The sequence below is a fragment of the Eptatretus burgeri genome, chromosome 3, assembly GCF_056783735.1.
Source record: "Eptatretus burgeri isolate ZD-2024b chromosome 3, Ebu_testis_v1, whole genome shotgun sequence".
Taxonomy (NCBI): Eukaryota; Metazoa; Chordata; class Myxini; order Myxiniformes; family Myxinidae; genus Eptatretus; species Eptatretus burgeri.
Window position 1 is genome coordinate 85,542,685 of NC_140963.1, and position 15,296 is coordinate 85,557,980.

A 15,296-nucleotide genomic window follows, 5' to 3' on the forward strand; every position below is an offset into this window, starting at 1 on the left:
GGGAGCTAGTCACGGGTGGGGGTTTAACCTCACCACGATCGTGCCAATTGCCCACCCCCGCAGGATAGGGTTGCTCGCCAAATTCGATCTACCTAAGTACCTGCGCGAATGGTCGACTGGGCGATCGTACCACGCCACAGGCCGACTCCGGACACGAACCGCTTAAGCGGTCCGTTCCGTGCTGCAGTGATAACCGAGCGGTGTTATCGTCGGCCTTGACGGTTCCGATTAATTACCGGGATGTTGAACCCACTACGAACCCCTTACGTGGTGCAAGATGGAAATTCAAACGAAGGAAAGGACGCAGCGAAACGGGGAACAAGTTCACACAAGCACGTTTATTCACACACACAGACAAGCACGTATCCACAGCAAAAGAAAAATGCACATAAAAAGCAAAGGAAGAGTTAAAACCGAATACACGTACACACGGCAACACTTAAAACAATACTACTTTAAGGACAGGCGCCACCCACAGTCATTTACACAAATCCAAAGAAAAGAAAGCATTTCCCTTGGTGCGGCCGTCGAGTCCTCCTCCAACGACCTCCAATCCGAGCTCCGTCTCCTTCGCCGTCCTCCACTGCCGACTCGACCAGACTCGACGACGACACAGCTCGACTTCAACGAGCTTCTCGGGCTCCGGGAGTTCCACAAGCTCCACACCGACGCAGACACGACCACGACGACACAGCTCGGCGAGGACCCAACAACAACTTCAGACGGAGGCGAGTTCCACGAGTCCGGGAGAGAGCGAGAGGAAGAGGAAGAGAACGCGCCCCACCCGTGTCCGACTTTTATAGCGCGGGGCTCCGCCCTTCGTTCCGCCCCGTTTTCCGCTCCACCCTCCTTCAAGAGGGTTCTCGAAAAGGGGCGTTCCCTCACCCCGACCGCCTCACGCTGTCCATCCACCAATCGGCGGCGAGCTGCCCTTCCCCCTTTCCTCACACCAAGCGTGGGGAAGAATGGCGGGAAAAGCCCACCAACATTGTTGGCGGTTTTTGTTTGTTTGAAATAAAAGATAGAGAAAGAAAAACGACTAACTGGAGGATCGCAGCCCGAATGGATCACATAAATTCCCTCTATACAACGGGTTTGGGCTAACTACACATGTACATCTCAAGATATCTCACCTGAGGACCCTTTATGGTGTAATGTGAATTTCCACAGCCGTAACAGTATTCATGGAGTATGATGTGCGAGTGTAGGGTGAGAACAAATTGTTTCAAGACCATAAATAATAAAGTGTGTGTGTCGTGCATTGAGGTGAAGTGCAGGGAGGAAGATTATGGATGTACTTATCCGGATGAGGTCGAGCGAAGCGAGCTGGAGGCCGTTTATTCCTGATACGTGAAACACCCTGCAAACCATGCCTGCAGAAAACAGACTTTTTAGAATGCCGGCCACATTTTTCATTCAAATCATCATGTTAAGAAAAATTATCCATGGGTAGGTGCTCCTATGTTGAAAGTTTTGTGTCAATCACTCAAGCAACGACAAAAAAGCAGAACTCTACCCTGGTACTGAAAGTGCTGTGAGATGTGGTAGTACCATCTCTGACTTATTTCCAATTGTTACTGGAGTTCATCAGGGGTGTGTACTGGCCACACACTATATGGACTGGATTCTAGGGAGGATATTGGAGAGATCAAACTGCGGTGCATCGTTTGGGAATGTCAAGATCTCCCACCTTGTGTTCCATCCCCTACCAACCCCCTGCCCCAAGACCACCGGCAAAGATAAAAACGCCCCATACATTAATTGGGGTCATGATGATCCTATGAAGCAAGTCTTGATGTAATCAACCCAGGACTGCAGGAGGAGGAGTGTCACACACACACACACACACACACACACACACACACACACACACACACACACACACACACACACACACACACACCGGTCCGTGAATTATAGTAAGGATTCCTCTGTCATGGTTAAGTCGAGTTATGGACCCACTCATTTCCATCATTTATTATAAGGAATTAAAAAAGTGATTGCCTATGATAATGAAGCTGATGAAAGATCCTTTAAAAAAATTAAGTGAGTAAATGCTGAGATGCTTAAAAAACATGTACCTTTCATGATGTTTGTACCATATTGTGATGCTGTGTGGACTGTGCTTCCCCACTGACGGACCTCTGGTAGCTTGTACATGTTGCTGTGTTTGAGCCTGGGGTGTAACTGCTGAAATAAATCTGTCTGGGTTCTTCCCGCCATCTTTGTTCCTTTCACATTTCTTTCTGGTTTTTTTTTTCACAATTCTCTTTAATCATTCTAATTCTTGCTTTTTCTTCTCTTTCACTTTCTATTCCTCTCTTTCATTATCTATCTCTCCTAGGAGAAGTGAATTATTGCAGAATTTTTTCTGTAAGGCTCACTTGGCTGCACCTGGGTGGGTTTGAGGGTCGTGGAGTAGCGGCAGAAACCCGAATCCTTTCCCGGTTCCTCCTGATGACTCCATCTTTACTCTTTACTTCTTCAGGTTCCTTCTTTGGTCTTCCATTTCATGACGTGCATTTATGCAGGGCAGCATTTCATTTCATTTATTATCTTGAAGGTACATCAAGACATCCATTACACCCCTGCAGGATTGCTAAAAAGTGAACCGAATCGCTATCAAGTAGCTCTCCTGGACTACAGCACAGGAAAAGATGAAAGATGAAGGATAAAAACAATAAATCACCTTATTTGTTCAATCCACTGTTGCTTCAATCCAATAAATCACAATGACTCGGGTATGTGTCTCCGATTTTTGATTATAATCTTGAACGAAGCACTGGACCATTTTCACAAAGCTGCAGCGGCCATATTCTACGAGAGTGTAAAACCAGACCATGCGTTGTCATGCCAACGTGACATCATCACCTCAATGTGTTTGGTAGTGTATTAATTTTTTAATTCGATAATGAAAAAAATTTATGGGACGGGTGTAATAGCTAAGGCAGAATGTTGCTTCCTTCCATGGGAATCATTGAAACTACTTCAGCTGTTATTGTGCTCGGCACAGTGACATTTATCAACATTCTGAGGATAAACAAATGGGCCTGGTGCTAAATTCCTGAATGTGTGGAATGGGGTGACAGTCTGTAACAGTCACGTTGTTTAAGGACCGGTAATCTCCACAAGGACGCTCATCCCCAAGTGTCATTTTGGGTGGGTACCATGTGCAGCACTGAAGCCCAACTCCTGGACGATCATCTGATCATTCCATGTTGTAACATATAGTCAAATTCCTGGTGGCAATACATAATTTGGCGGGTGCTCATCGGCGAGCACGCACGAAAACACGGGGTCCTGTGGTCTTGATGTGATGCGTGATCTAGTGTTTTATGGGCTGGATTGTCACCGATGGGTATGTTATGGATAGGAAGTCAGTTATTTCTGAAAAGGGCACATGGGCGAGGATGGAAGACACGTGATAATCAGCGACGAAACGGTGGATGCTTCACCGAGAACATAGCTGTATTGAGGCATCTAATAGACGGTGATGTTTGACATTGATGAAGAGATTGACATGACGCAAAAAACCCACACCGAAGATAGAGTATATCGTGTTGGCAATAGTAAACACCGATGGAAATGAGCGACGTAAACCCAAATCAAGCTGGAGATGTTCTCCAAAAGTGGCAATAGCACTGTTGATAGCGGCATGTCATGAATATTCCTGTCAATTTTTCTGTTCAGCGGCAGACAGTGGCACAATGTTCACCACTGTCCCTGTATCCACAAGTAAATGAAGACTGCTAGTATGATCCATGAGGAAGAGAATATGACTGATGTATGGCATAAGTGAACTCACCGCCATTAGTTGTGGACCTCATCTTTTTTCCTGTGGCCAGTATGAGCACAGTGTTCTACACTGACGAGCATTAGCACCAAAGGTCACATGGTACCAATACCAATCTGGAGTGTTCATGGAAGGTGAAGACAAACGATAGCTCAAGGTGTGGCGTTTCTCTCTGTTCCTACAAGGGGTGCCTGAAGAGGGGCATGACTAGCCTTGTATAGCATGGAGCTCCAGGACGAGCTTCTTAAGGTCCGCCATTTCAGATTGTAGCTGTGCGACAAACTGTGGTGGAGGTGTCACATTAGCCACGGTCGGTTTAACAGTGTCAATGAGATGATCAGCCAGATCCGCAGTGACGGGTAGTGCCAGCACTGCGTTAGCTGCAAGTATTATGTGGATGTGTGGGAGTAAACGTTGCAACAACAACTCACAAAGGAGTGACTGGTCAAAGGTGGCATGCTGGTCACCGAGAAGCTGCTACATATGATGTAATAGTTGTGTGGGTCTTCGATCTCCTAAATCCTCGGTTGTAGGAAGTTTTTGAAAGCGGCGATTCTCACAGGGGGTGGATACGCTTGTTGATCGCGGCCTTCAAAATCGTGTATGGTTTGTTCATTGGAGGTTGTGGTAAAATATCCCTCACCGTCTCATACTCTGGTGACAAGGAGGCAATGATGAATTTGAACCGCATTAACTCAGTCGTAATATTTCAGGTGTCGGATTGTGCTTCGATTTATGGAAACCACGGCTGTGGGTCCTGAGGCCAGAATGGTGGCAGCTTTCACGAAATCGCTGCACCGATAAATCTGGTTGAGCATCCGGGAAGGGCGCACGGCTGGTTGGTTATTCCCTGCGACTGGCTGCGTGCTCGCAACTCCTTGTCTGTCCATTTGGATCACATCGGGGTTACCAATTTAGCGTGAAAGAAAAGATATCCAAGGTATTTGGATTCCGAGTCAAATCTGTTGATTAAAAAAACTAAAGCAACTGCATGACCCACTCGTCCTTCTTCAGGCTAACCCGGTGGCCTCGATCAACCAGAACTCAAGCATATTTACATGTTATCTCATCAAAGACAAGATGATGCCATGACAGAAGATATCAGTGGACCGGTGCAGTGGTTGTAGCGGTACTCCGAGTCTGTGAGGTCATCGGTTCGAACCCCGACTGAGTCTATAGTCTATACCAAAGACTTTAAGAATGGTATGTGCTGCTTCCTTGCTTGATGCTCAGTATTTTAAAAGGATAGGGCACAGACAAACAACTATGGGTTGGCAACTATTGCATAGGCTTGATGGGTCTACTGGTCTCCTGCGTTGAAGGTCTTTGTAGGGGAATTTATATTGTGTATGGGGAGGGAAAGGGGCTTATAGGAGTGAGCAGGGGCTTAGCTCATGTTCGCGTGAACCTCCGCCACCACAACTCATTTTGGCATTGCTGATCAAGTTTTTGTTTCCCCGTTACTTATCGGGTGTTCACTCGAAAGTGGGGGTTATACACAGTGTTTGCATGTAATTTTGGGGAGTTGGATTGCCGAAGTTGATTAATTTCCAGGGAGAACAGTCATACTCCATATAGAGGGATAATACAGGGGAAAAAATGGCTGCCCATTCAAATGTGTACCCAATGATCGGCTTATAAACGACCATAAAGTGGTCATAAGCATATAAAAGCTATACCTTTCATTCTCGAGCTTCTACCGAAATCTAGAAACTACCAAGACTTAAAAAGATGCCAGAATACATCGCTAAATACAACATTAGGAGATCACTACAATGCCAATTTGTACTTCTTCTTCTACTCTCAAAACAATGTAAAACTGTAGCTAAACCTAACTCAATAACTGCTGAAGCCATGTAGGCCATCAGCTGTAAGCTGTATCGTGAAATTTCGTTCCACTCATGGGGGGGGGGGGTAGACAAAACCTTGATAATATGATAGTATATATCCAAATACATACGTATCCAAAAGTTCTCCACTCAAATAGCTGCAGTTATTGTGTATTTTCATCTTGAAAATCGATGCATTCGCCGCGCTCTCTCATTTGAATTTTCTCCACACGGCTCACGTGTGGGTCACGTGCCGCCTCGACAGCCAATAGATCGGCTGACATCGTATGCAATTTACGTCAGACTGTCACGTGACCAGCTAAGTTGTCCAAGATGGCAGCTTCCTGCAGGGAGGAAACCACCGGCAGCTGATCGGCGATTTTTGATGAAAGTCAACCCCCCGGTGCATTAATTCAGCGGCCGACGGGGCTTGAACTCAGGACTCTAGGATTCCAAGCCACCACCCTAACCACTACTCAGGACCCTAGGATCCCAAGCCACCACCCGAACCACTGAGCCAACACCAGGCTACGCACTCAGCATGTCATCCTTCCGAGGTCGGCGAAATGAGTACCAGTTCCAGTGTGTGTACTGGTCGAGGGGTACTGCATCAGCGACACAGTCGCGCTTCAAGAAATGAGAGCTACCCCAGCAGCTGAGCTGCCATACGACCACCACCACCACAACGAAATTGTGAATTAAAAATAACCTGTTTTCATTGCCTTTCTTATACATTGATTTTATTGCGTTGTTACCATAATTGTAAATAGTCTGAGTTGGTTAAAAAGATAAACCAGTATGTTTATTTGTATCAACTATATCGAAGAAGGATTTCATAAAAATGTGGCAAAAACTTTCACTTACAAAGCTTTTGTCCGTAGCCTGATGGAGTACTGCTCTCCCCTCTGGGCTGGTGCTCCTGCCTCCTACCTTTCTCGGCTTCACGCTGTAGAAACCAAGGCATTTCGGATCATTGGCATCTCCCGCAATGAGGCTGAGTCTTTGGGCCTCTCACTCAATCACCGCAGGTTGGTCGGTGGTCTTTCTGTCTTCTACCGTCTTCTACCGTCGCCTCTCCAGCCTCTCTCTCTCTCTCTCTCTCTCCTCTCTCTCTATCCTCTCTCTCTCTTCTCTCTCTCTCTCTCTCTCTCTCTCTCTCTCTCTCTCTCTCTCTCTCTCTCTCTCTCTCTCTCTCTCTCTCTCTCTCTCTCTCTCTCTCTCTCTCTCTCTCTCTCTCTCTCTCTCTCTCTCTCTCTCTCTCTCTCTCTCTCTCTCTCTCTCTCTCTCTCTCTCTCTCTCTCTCTCTCTCTCTCTCTCTCCGATTTGTCCCCACCACATTTCCTCAGGGCGCTCAAGGTCAGCCAACAAACCCCTTCTGGTAAAACTACCAAAATCACGAATCAATGCTCACCTTCACTCTTTCATTCCTCTTTTTTCCCACCTTTGGAATAAATTCCTCACTCTATTCTTTCCCATTCTTCCCTCCAGGCCTTCAAAACAGCTGTTCACCACCACCTCTTATCATCCCCCATCCAAATCCTCGATCTTTTCTACCCCCGATAATCCACCCAACCCACCTCCTTCAAATTCCCTGCTTTCCTTCCTGAAAGTCTCTGTAATGTCCATCTTCTATTCCCCATGTTCCCCGTCCCATCCTGTTCCCCACTGTTTTGTCCCTCCCACTCCCGCCCCTGTCTCATGCCCCCCTTCCTGTGCGTTGTGTGTTGGCTTTCACACGAGCCTCGACAAGGTATATATATATATATAAAAAAACTGTGAGAAATACTGATTTCAATTAATAACAATATTAAAATAAAATCATTCATAATAAAATCAAAATTAATTGCAAACTCTTTAAAGTCGGTCACGTGGTCAATAGGTTTTTTTCCCTAATTAGTTTTCAATATCAATTAAATTACTATTTTTTGTAAATAAATATACAAAAATAAATGTTTTGAGGGGGGTAATCTGAAATTGTAGGGGGTAGGATGAAATCGATTTCAAGCTAGCCCCGGGGGTAACGTGAAATCGATTTCAGATTACCGGGAGGTAAATGAAAAGGGGGGTGGGGGGGGTAGCTTGAAATCTTTACACCGGCACTCCGGGTACAATGGGCCCATGATCGAAGTTAGTCCTCCCGCGTCGGCACTCTCGGATAAACGTCGTTCGTGACCGTCTCAGACGAGCCATTTGTTGACACTTTCTCTCCATTTATCCCATCTTAAGGCCCGGTCACACCTTGACGTTTTAGCCAGCGATGGCAACGTATTAAAATGTATGTAAAACGCTGGCTTACGTTGAACTTTTGATGTTTTTTTTTAAAGATTCGGACGTATTCATAACGACTTGGTCGTATGCATAACATATTAGTAATGGACACAGAACGTTTCGTTGTGTTATAGATAACTTATACCAACGAATGCTGAACCTGTTGTCGGCCCACACAACCGATGCCCAACGATAGTCTAACTTAGGCATAACACGTTGCACGCATCGCTGACGATGTCGTGACGTAGCCTATTAAAAGGCTGACGTACAACGATTCGAATCATAACTGCCGTAGAAATGGAAGTGTCAACATCGCGGTCACACCTTGGCGATCTTTCCAGCGTATGCCGACCTAAGAAAAATGTGTCTAAAACGTTGGGGCACGTCAAATACGGTATGAGTAAGTTTGGTATTCGTGAGTACAACGCTAAAGTACGCTATCATACGTCGTAGTAAGTAGAGTACGTCAAGAAATTTTAAACATGTTCAAAATTTTATGACGTACTCGGCGTATGACACACGTTCCGCATGCGATGGGAATAAGTTGTACACACGATATGCGGACGCTTACACACGTCCACAAACGCTACTTATAAGCTACTCATAAGTCGAAACACGTCGCGGTAATGTCTTTTTTACGCGAAACTTATTTCTAACTTATGTTTGACGTGCTTTGAACCAATTCTTTACGTAGTCCCAACACACATCGACGTATGTAGACGTATTCCAATGACGTCTTCCGGTCGACAAAAAAATAAATGAATGCGTTTCTAGGTTACAACTGCCATATAAAGACGTGTTCCCAGCGGTTTTGGGAATTGGTATATAAAAATGCTGCTCATAAAAGGGGAACGCAACAGTGTTTTCGAGTCCTTTTTGAGTAGATGTCCATGTCAGCAGTAACAGTATCAGTATCAGTATCAGTATCAGTATCAGTATCAGTATCAGTATCAGTATCAGTATCAGTATTAGTATTAGTAGTAGTGTTAGTATTAGTATTAGTATTAGTATTAGTATTAGTATTAGTATTAGTAGTAGTTTGTTCATGTTGGCAGTAGTAAGTGAGTGTGAAGGGGAGGGTGTGGGTTATGATGGATCCTCCTTGCGTCCGCGTGTCCACGGGTAGGTTCATAGGCTGCCACTCAACGATTGAAAGTAGACGCTTGCCTCAACAATTGGATTTTTTTACACTCAACGACTTTTAAACGGTACCACTCAGCTATTTTCATTGTTTACAATGAACGATTTAAATTGCTGTCACTCGCCTTTGTTTTTTGACGCTGGGGTTTGGAAATTTTAATCGTTTCTATTGAACGTGCAAAATCGCTCAAACCCCACTATTGAAAGTAGATGCTTGCGCTCAAAAATTGGATTTTTTTTACACTCAACGACTTTTAAACTAAATGATGGAATCCATCATCGCTTCAGATATGAAATCCTTCCTCTTCTCCAATGGCTTGATTTCCAATCATCAATTTGGTTTCAGACCAGGTCACTCTACCCTGGATATGCTGCTTGTGCTCTCCCATCAATGGATGGAGGTCCTCAATGCAAGACAGGAAATCCGAGCCGTATCCCTGGACATATCACGTGCTTTTGACACAGTCTGGCACCCTGCCCTACTCACCAAACTCTCTTCCCATGGTATTCACGGCCATCTCCACTCATGGCTCGCAGACTTCCTCTCCTGTCGCAGTCAACGTGTGGCCCTAAATGGAGTTCTTTCATCCCCTCTTCCTGTGCAGGCTGGAGTTCCTCAAGGTAGCGTTCTGGGCCCTGTTGTTTTTCTGGTTTTCATCAATGATCTCTCGGACTCTCTGGAAAATCCTCTATTTCTCTTTGCCGACGACTCCACCCTCTGCCGTACCATCTGTCATCCCTCAGACCGGCAAGCAGCAGCTTCTTCGCTCACTGCAGATCTGGATAAAATCACAAACTGGTCCAACACGTGGAACATGTCTTTCAATCCAGACAAATCTCACACTCTCACTATGTCTCTTCGAAAGGACCGTTTACAAAACCCCCCCATCCACTTTCTCAACAATCCTCTGGAAGAAGTCTTTTCTTTCAAGCTTCTAGGTCTCACTATCTGCCATGACCTTTCCTGGGAAAGTCACATTTCCAACCTCGCCTCAAAAGCCAGTCGCCGACTGGGAATCCTCCTTCGTGCTAAGTCCTTCCTCGGCCCTCTTGAGCTCCTGACTACTTACAAAGCTTTTGTCCGTAGCCTGATGGAGTACTGCTCTCCCCTCTGGGCTGGTGCTCCTGCCTCCCACCTTTCTCGGCTTCACGCTGTCGAAACCAGGGCATTTAAGATCATCGGCATCTCCCGCAATGAAGCTGAGTCTTTGGGCCTCTCACTCAATCACCGCAGGTTGGTCGGTGGTCTTTCTGTCTTCTACCGACTCCTCTCCAGCCTTGCCCCCCTGCTCTCTCTGCGATTTGTCCCCACCACATTTCCACAGGGCGCTCAAGGTCCGCCAACAACCCCCTTCTGGTAAAACTACCAAAATCACGAATCACTGCTCATCTTCACTCTTTCATTCCTCTTTTTTCCCGCCTTTGGAATAAACTTCTTCACTCTATTCTTTCCCATTCTTCCCTCCAGGCTTTCAAAACAGCTGTTCACCACCACCTCTTATCTTCCCCCATCCAAATCCTCGATCTTTTCTACCCCTGATAATCCACCCAAGCCCACTTCCTTCAATTCCCCTGCTTTCCTTCCTGAAAGTCCCTGAAATGTCCATCTTCTCTTCGCCATGTTCCCCGTCCCATCCCCATCCCTCTCCCTTCCACAGTTCACCGAATGTGTCTGTTCCCCACTGTTTTGTCCCTTCCACTCCCGCCCCTCTTGTCTCATGCCTCCTTGCTGTGAGTTGTGTGTTTGCTCTCATACGAGCCTCGACCAAGGTATACAAAAAAAAACAAAAAAAAAACGGTACCACTCAGCTAATTTCATTGTTTACAATGAACGATTTAAATTGCTGTCACTCGCCTTTGTTTTTTTTTGTTTTTTGTTTTTTGACGCTGGGGTTTGGAAATTTGAAGCGTTTCTTCTGAACGTGTTAAAACGCTCAAACTGGACTATTTTAAATAGACGCTGCCGATGGACAATTGGAATCATAGCCAAGCTAGACATCGAAGTGTGAACATCCTCGTCATGCCGAAGAAAAGTTTGAAGAATGCTGCAAATAAGTGTCCTGGCCGTGGCCGTGGACGCTGACGCAAGGACGATCCATTATACCGACGTCTTTCAGCCTATGAGTAACTTAAAAGTAACGTCTGTCGATGTGTGTCAACGATCGCGTAACGTGCCAACAACACGTTAATCATAGGTTAGAAATAAGTTTCGGGTACGCTAAACATTACCTCGGCGTGTCTCAACTTATGATTAACTTACAAGTAGCATGTGTTGACGTCTGTCAACGATCGCAGACCGTGCATACAACTTGTGGCCAGCGTAGCGGAACGTGTGAGTCATACGCCGGCATACGTCGTGAAATTTCAAGCATGAAAAAATTTGAGGACAACCAAAAAGTACAACGTTTAAAGCCAGCATACTACGACGTATGGCAGTGTTTTTCAGCGTGCTCTCAATGTTATCAAAACTTACCCATAACGTATTCAACGTGTGCCAGCGTTTTAGAAAAAAAATTCAAAAATCGGCATACGTTGGCTAAAACGTCAAGGTGTGACCGGGCCTTTACAGACGTAAAACGTTTCACTTCTTTGTTCGCTCCATCGTCCTGGTGAATAATACACGGGGGAGCGTCCTCACTGGCCATATTCATCAAAAATCGCCGATCAGCTGCCGGTGATTTCCTCCCTGCAGGAAGCTGCCATCTTGGACAACTTAGCTGGTCACGTGACAGTCTGACGTAATTTGCATACGATGTCAGCCGATCTATTGGCTGTCGAGGCGTCACGTGGCCCACACGTGATCCGTGTGGAGAAAATTCAAATGAGAGAGCGCGACGAATGCATCGATTTTCAAGGTGAAAATACACAATAACTGCAGCTATTTGGGTGGAGAACTTTTGGATACGTATGTATTTGGATATATACTATCATATTATCAATGTTTTGTCTACCCCCCCCCCCCCCCGATGAGTGGAACGAAACTTGATTTTCAGGCACTTTCTGAGCCACGGCTGATGGCCTAATGATGGTGATTCCAATGCGAGGAAGTTACTTTGTCTCTGGATTAGTGAACGGAACCCAAAATTAAACAAGGACAAATGTGTCCACGAGCAGCGTCCGAAAGATTTTGTCGGCTAAAAAAAAACAAAAAAAACAACAACAACAACAACAACTTCCGATATTTCGTCATGTGCCTTGATTAAGCCAATACCGAAACGCGTCATAATGTCTTTACGTATTTACGATATATCGTGTATTTACGAAATAAATAATGTATTTACGACATTACAATACGATAAATGGAATAATCTTTAAATAGTAACGTGAACTTTTCGAAACTTTAAAGCAAATGTCCGAATATATTTAAAAGTTCATGATAGACGCTCTCAAAAGGCACCGTCAATGTGAGGATGTGTACATGTGCTCAGTATTTAAGGAGATCCGGATCTCGTGTGTACGAGAGCCGAGTCCTCGAGATTAAGGTTTTGTCCCAAGACCAAGACCAAGACCAAGACCAAGACCAAGACCAAGACCAAGACCAAGACCAAGACCAAGACCAAGACCAAGACCAAGACCAGGAACAAGAACAACGCCGAGCTCTCTATGAGCAGCGAGACGCTGCTAAAAACAAAAACATTAATCGTTTTAGTAGGAAAAGTAGTCGAACGAAATGTGGACTCAACCAAATCAGGCCAGTATTGTGGGCAGGGGGAAAATGGACAGGACCATTCCAAAAGCAACACACATCAAAACCATCCCCCAAATTAACTGAAACAATTTAATAACATGGATGGTTGTAATGCACACCAAAAAAAAAAAACATTTAAAATGTAAAAACATCGGGGGATGAAATCTCAAAAAAACCGACCAAACAAGGAAGGAATGGCACGTCACATTACGATGTCACAATACGACACCACAATCCTCTTATGGATTACCATCATGACATATTTTGACATTTAATGAAGAAGAATAATAACAATCAGGGTTTATTTTAACGTGCAGTAGACCTCTACTTGTGCAGTTCTAAATCCAATTTTGTGCAGTAATAACATTTATAATAAAAACTCCAATGTCATATAAAGAAACAGGAAGTCAATACATGACCATGATACTGAAATGCAAAATACCTTTATTTACTGTTTATATGACAAGAAGTATATTTTTAATTTTACATACACAAATGTTTGCTGATTAGTACTTTGTTTTAAATTTTTTGTCAAATACTAAGATGGTTAAAACTTAAAGCACTGTGTTTATATGACTAGATATATATATATATATATATATATATATATATATATATATATATATATATATATATATATATATATATATGTTTTCTAATTTTATAGACTCCAGTGAGGCATCCTATGTTGTGTACCTTGTCAAAGGATACAAAGGAACTTAAAATCTATAAAATGTTAAAAAAAATCTTCTTCTTCTTTCGGCTGCTCCCTTTCGGGGTCGCCACAGCGGATCATCCGTATGATCCGCATAGTGATTTGGCACATGTTTTTACGCCGGATGCCCTTCCTGACGCAACCCTGGTCGCCTCTTACGACACAGGGATATAAAAATGTAAAAAAAAAAAAATAGCCATTACAAATGCTTCTCAGACTCAGAGAATCTCAAACACTGGGCCATGGCACCTGCCTCAAAGATTTGTAGATTTCTAAAATTTCCTTAAAATAAACCCTGATAACAATGAAGATTGACACGTCACATTACGATGCTACAATACGACACCACAATCCTCTTGCGGATTACCATCACGACATATTTTGACGTTGTTTCATCACAATCCCACAAGGCAAATTATTTTCTAGTAGTGAGAATATCATAAAGGATGACGTTTTAGAGGCTCGTTTTCCCCAAGTTGTAAGTCAAACCAGGGTGATCACCAATACAATTCTGCCTTCAAACCCTTCACTCAATCTTGACTTCACTATTTGGGAACTGAACCAGGTGATTCGTTCGGTTAAGAATAGCGCCCCAGGGCCGGATCAGTTGTCGTTCCTCATGTTCAAACACTTGGAGGATCGGGTGTTGAGAGTGTTCCTGAGTTTCTTCAATAGGATTTGGGCTTTAGGGAAGCTTCCCGGCGATTGGAAACATGCTATTGTAATTCCTATCCTGAAAGAGGGGAAAGATGGCACTGTCCCATCTTCATATTGCCCGATCTCCCTTATCTCGGTTGTTTGCAAATTAATGGAGAAAATGGTGAATAACCGATTGGTCTTCTTCTTGGAAAAGAACAACCTATTGTATAAATGCCAGAGCGGTTTTCGAAAGGGACGGTCCGTTATGGATCACATTTCCGCACTGGCAAATGATGCAAGGAAATCCCTAGGTAATCAGGAGTCTCTTCTGGGAGTGTTCCTCGATATCCAAAAGGCATACGATTCAGTCTGGAAAAATGGCCTCCTTTATAAACTGAGTAATCTCGGGGTCAATGGCAGAATGCACGACTGGATTGGTGACTTTTTATCAAATCGAACATTTCAGGTGAGGGTTGGCCTGAGCCTCTCCTCTTCGTTTCATTCTGAAAAGGGCATTCCCCAGGGAAGCTGCTTAAGCCCAACACTCTTTAGTATTATGATAAATGATGTTGCCTCCATCCGCAAGCTCCACAGCAAGTTATTCCTGTTTGCTGACGACATTGCTATGTGGATTCGGTGTAAAAATCTTGCTATTTCGAGTAAAAAACTCCAGGGCGATATCCGGCTCGTGGAGAAATGGGCCGAAGACTGGGGTTTTAAACTATCAGCTGATAAGTCCAAGTTTATCATATTTTCCTGTAAGAAGAGAATGGATGATATAGCAATGATACTTGCATCCATCCATCTTGAGTGGTGTCTTTCTTAGGAGTCACCTTCGATCAGGGACTCACCTGGACCCCGCAGGTGAAGGAGCTGATAGGTAAATGTGCCAAAGGCATAAATTTATTACGTTGTCTCTCTGGAACAGAGTGGGGAGCACATCGTGACAGTCTTCTCATGATATACAAAGCTAAAATTCGTTCCCACCTGGATTACGGATGCCTGGCTTTTGGTGATCTGGCCAAGAGCAACCGAAAAAAACTTGAGACTGTCCAGTCAAAAGCCCTTCGTGTCTGTTTCGGTGCTTTCACTAGCACTCCAGTGTCTGCCCTTCTGGTGGAAATAGGTGAGATGCCCTTGTCCCTTCGCTGGGAGATGCTGAGAATGAAATATTGGGCGAGATCCATTTCTTCTGGGGACAGCTATCCTGGCAAATCCTTATTT

At 44.5% G+C, this 15,296-nt stretch overlaps 1 protein-coding gene across 1 annotated transcript in view; it reads right to left on the reverse strand.

Moving 5' to 3' along the window:
- Positions 1-319: 319 nt before the first annotated feature.
- Positions 320-15,296, reverse strand: part of LOC147030358 (kelch domain-containing protein 3-like) — a 63,874-nt gene continuing 48,897 nt past the window's right edge. The window contains exon 9 of the transcript XR_015056322.1: positions 320-1,373. The gene's annotated coding sequence lies outside the window, so the exon portion shown is untranslated. The remainder of the gene's footprint in view (positions 1,374-15,296) is intronic.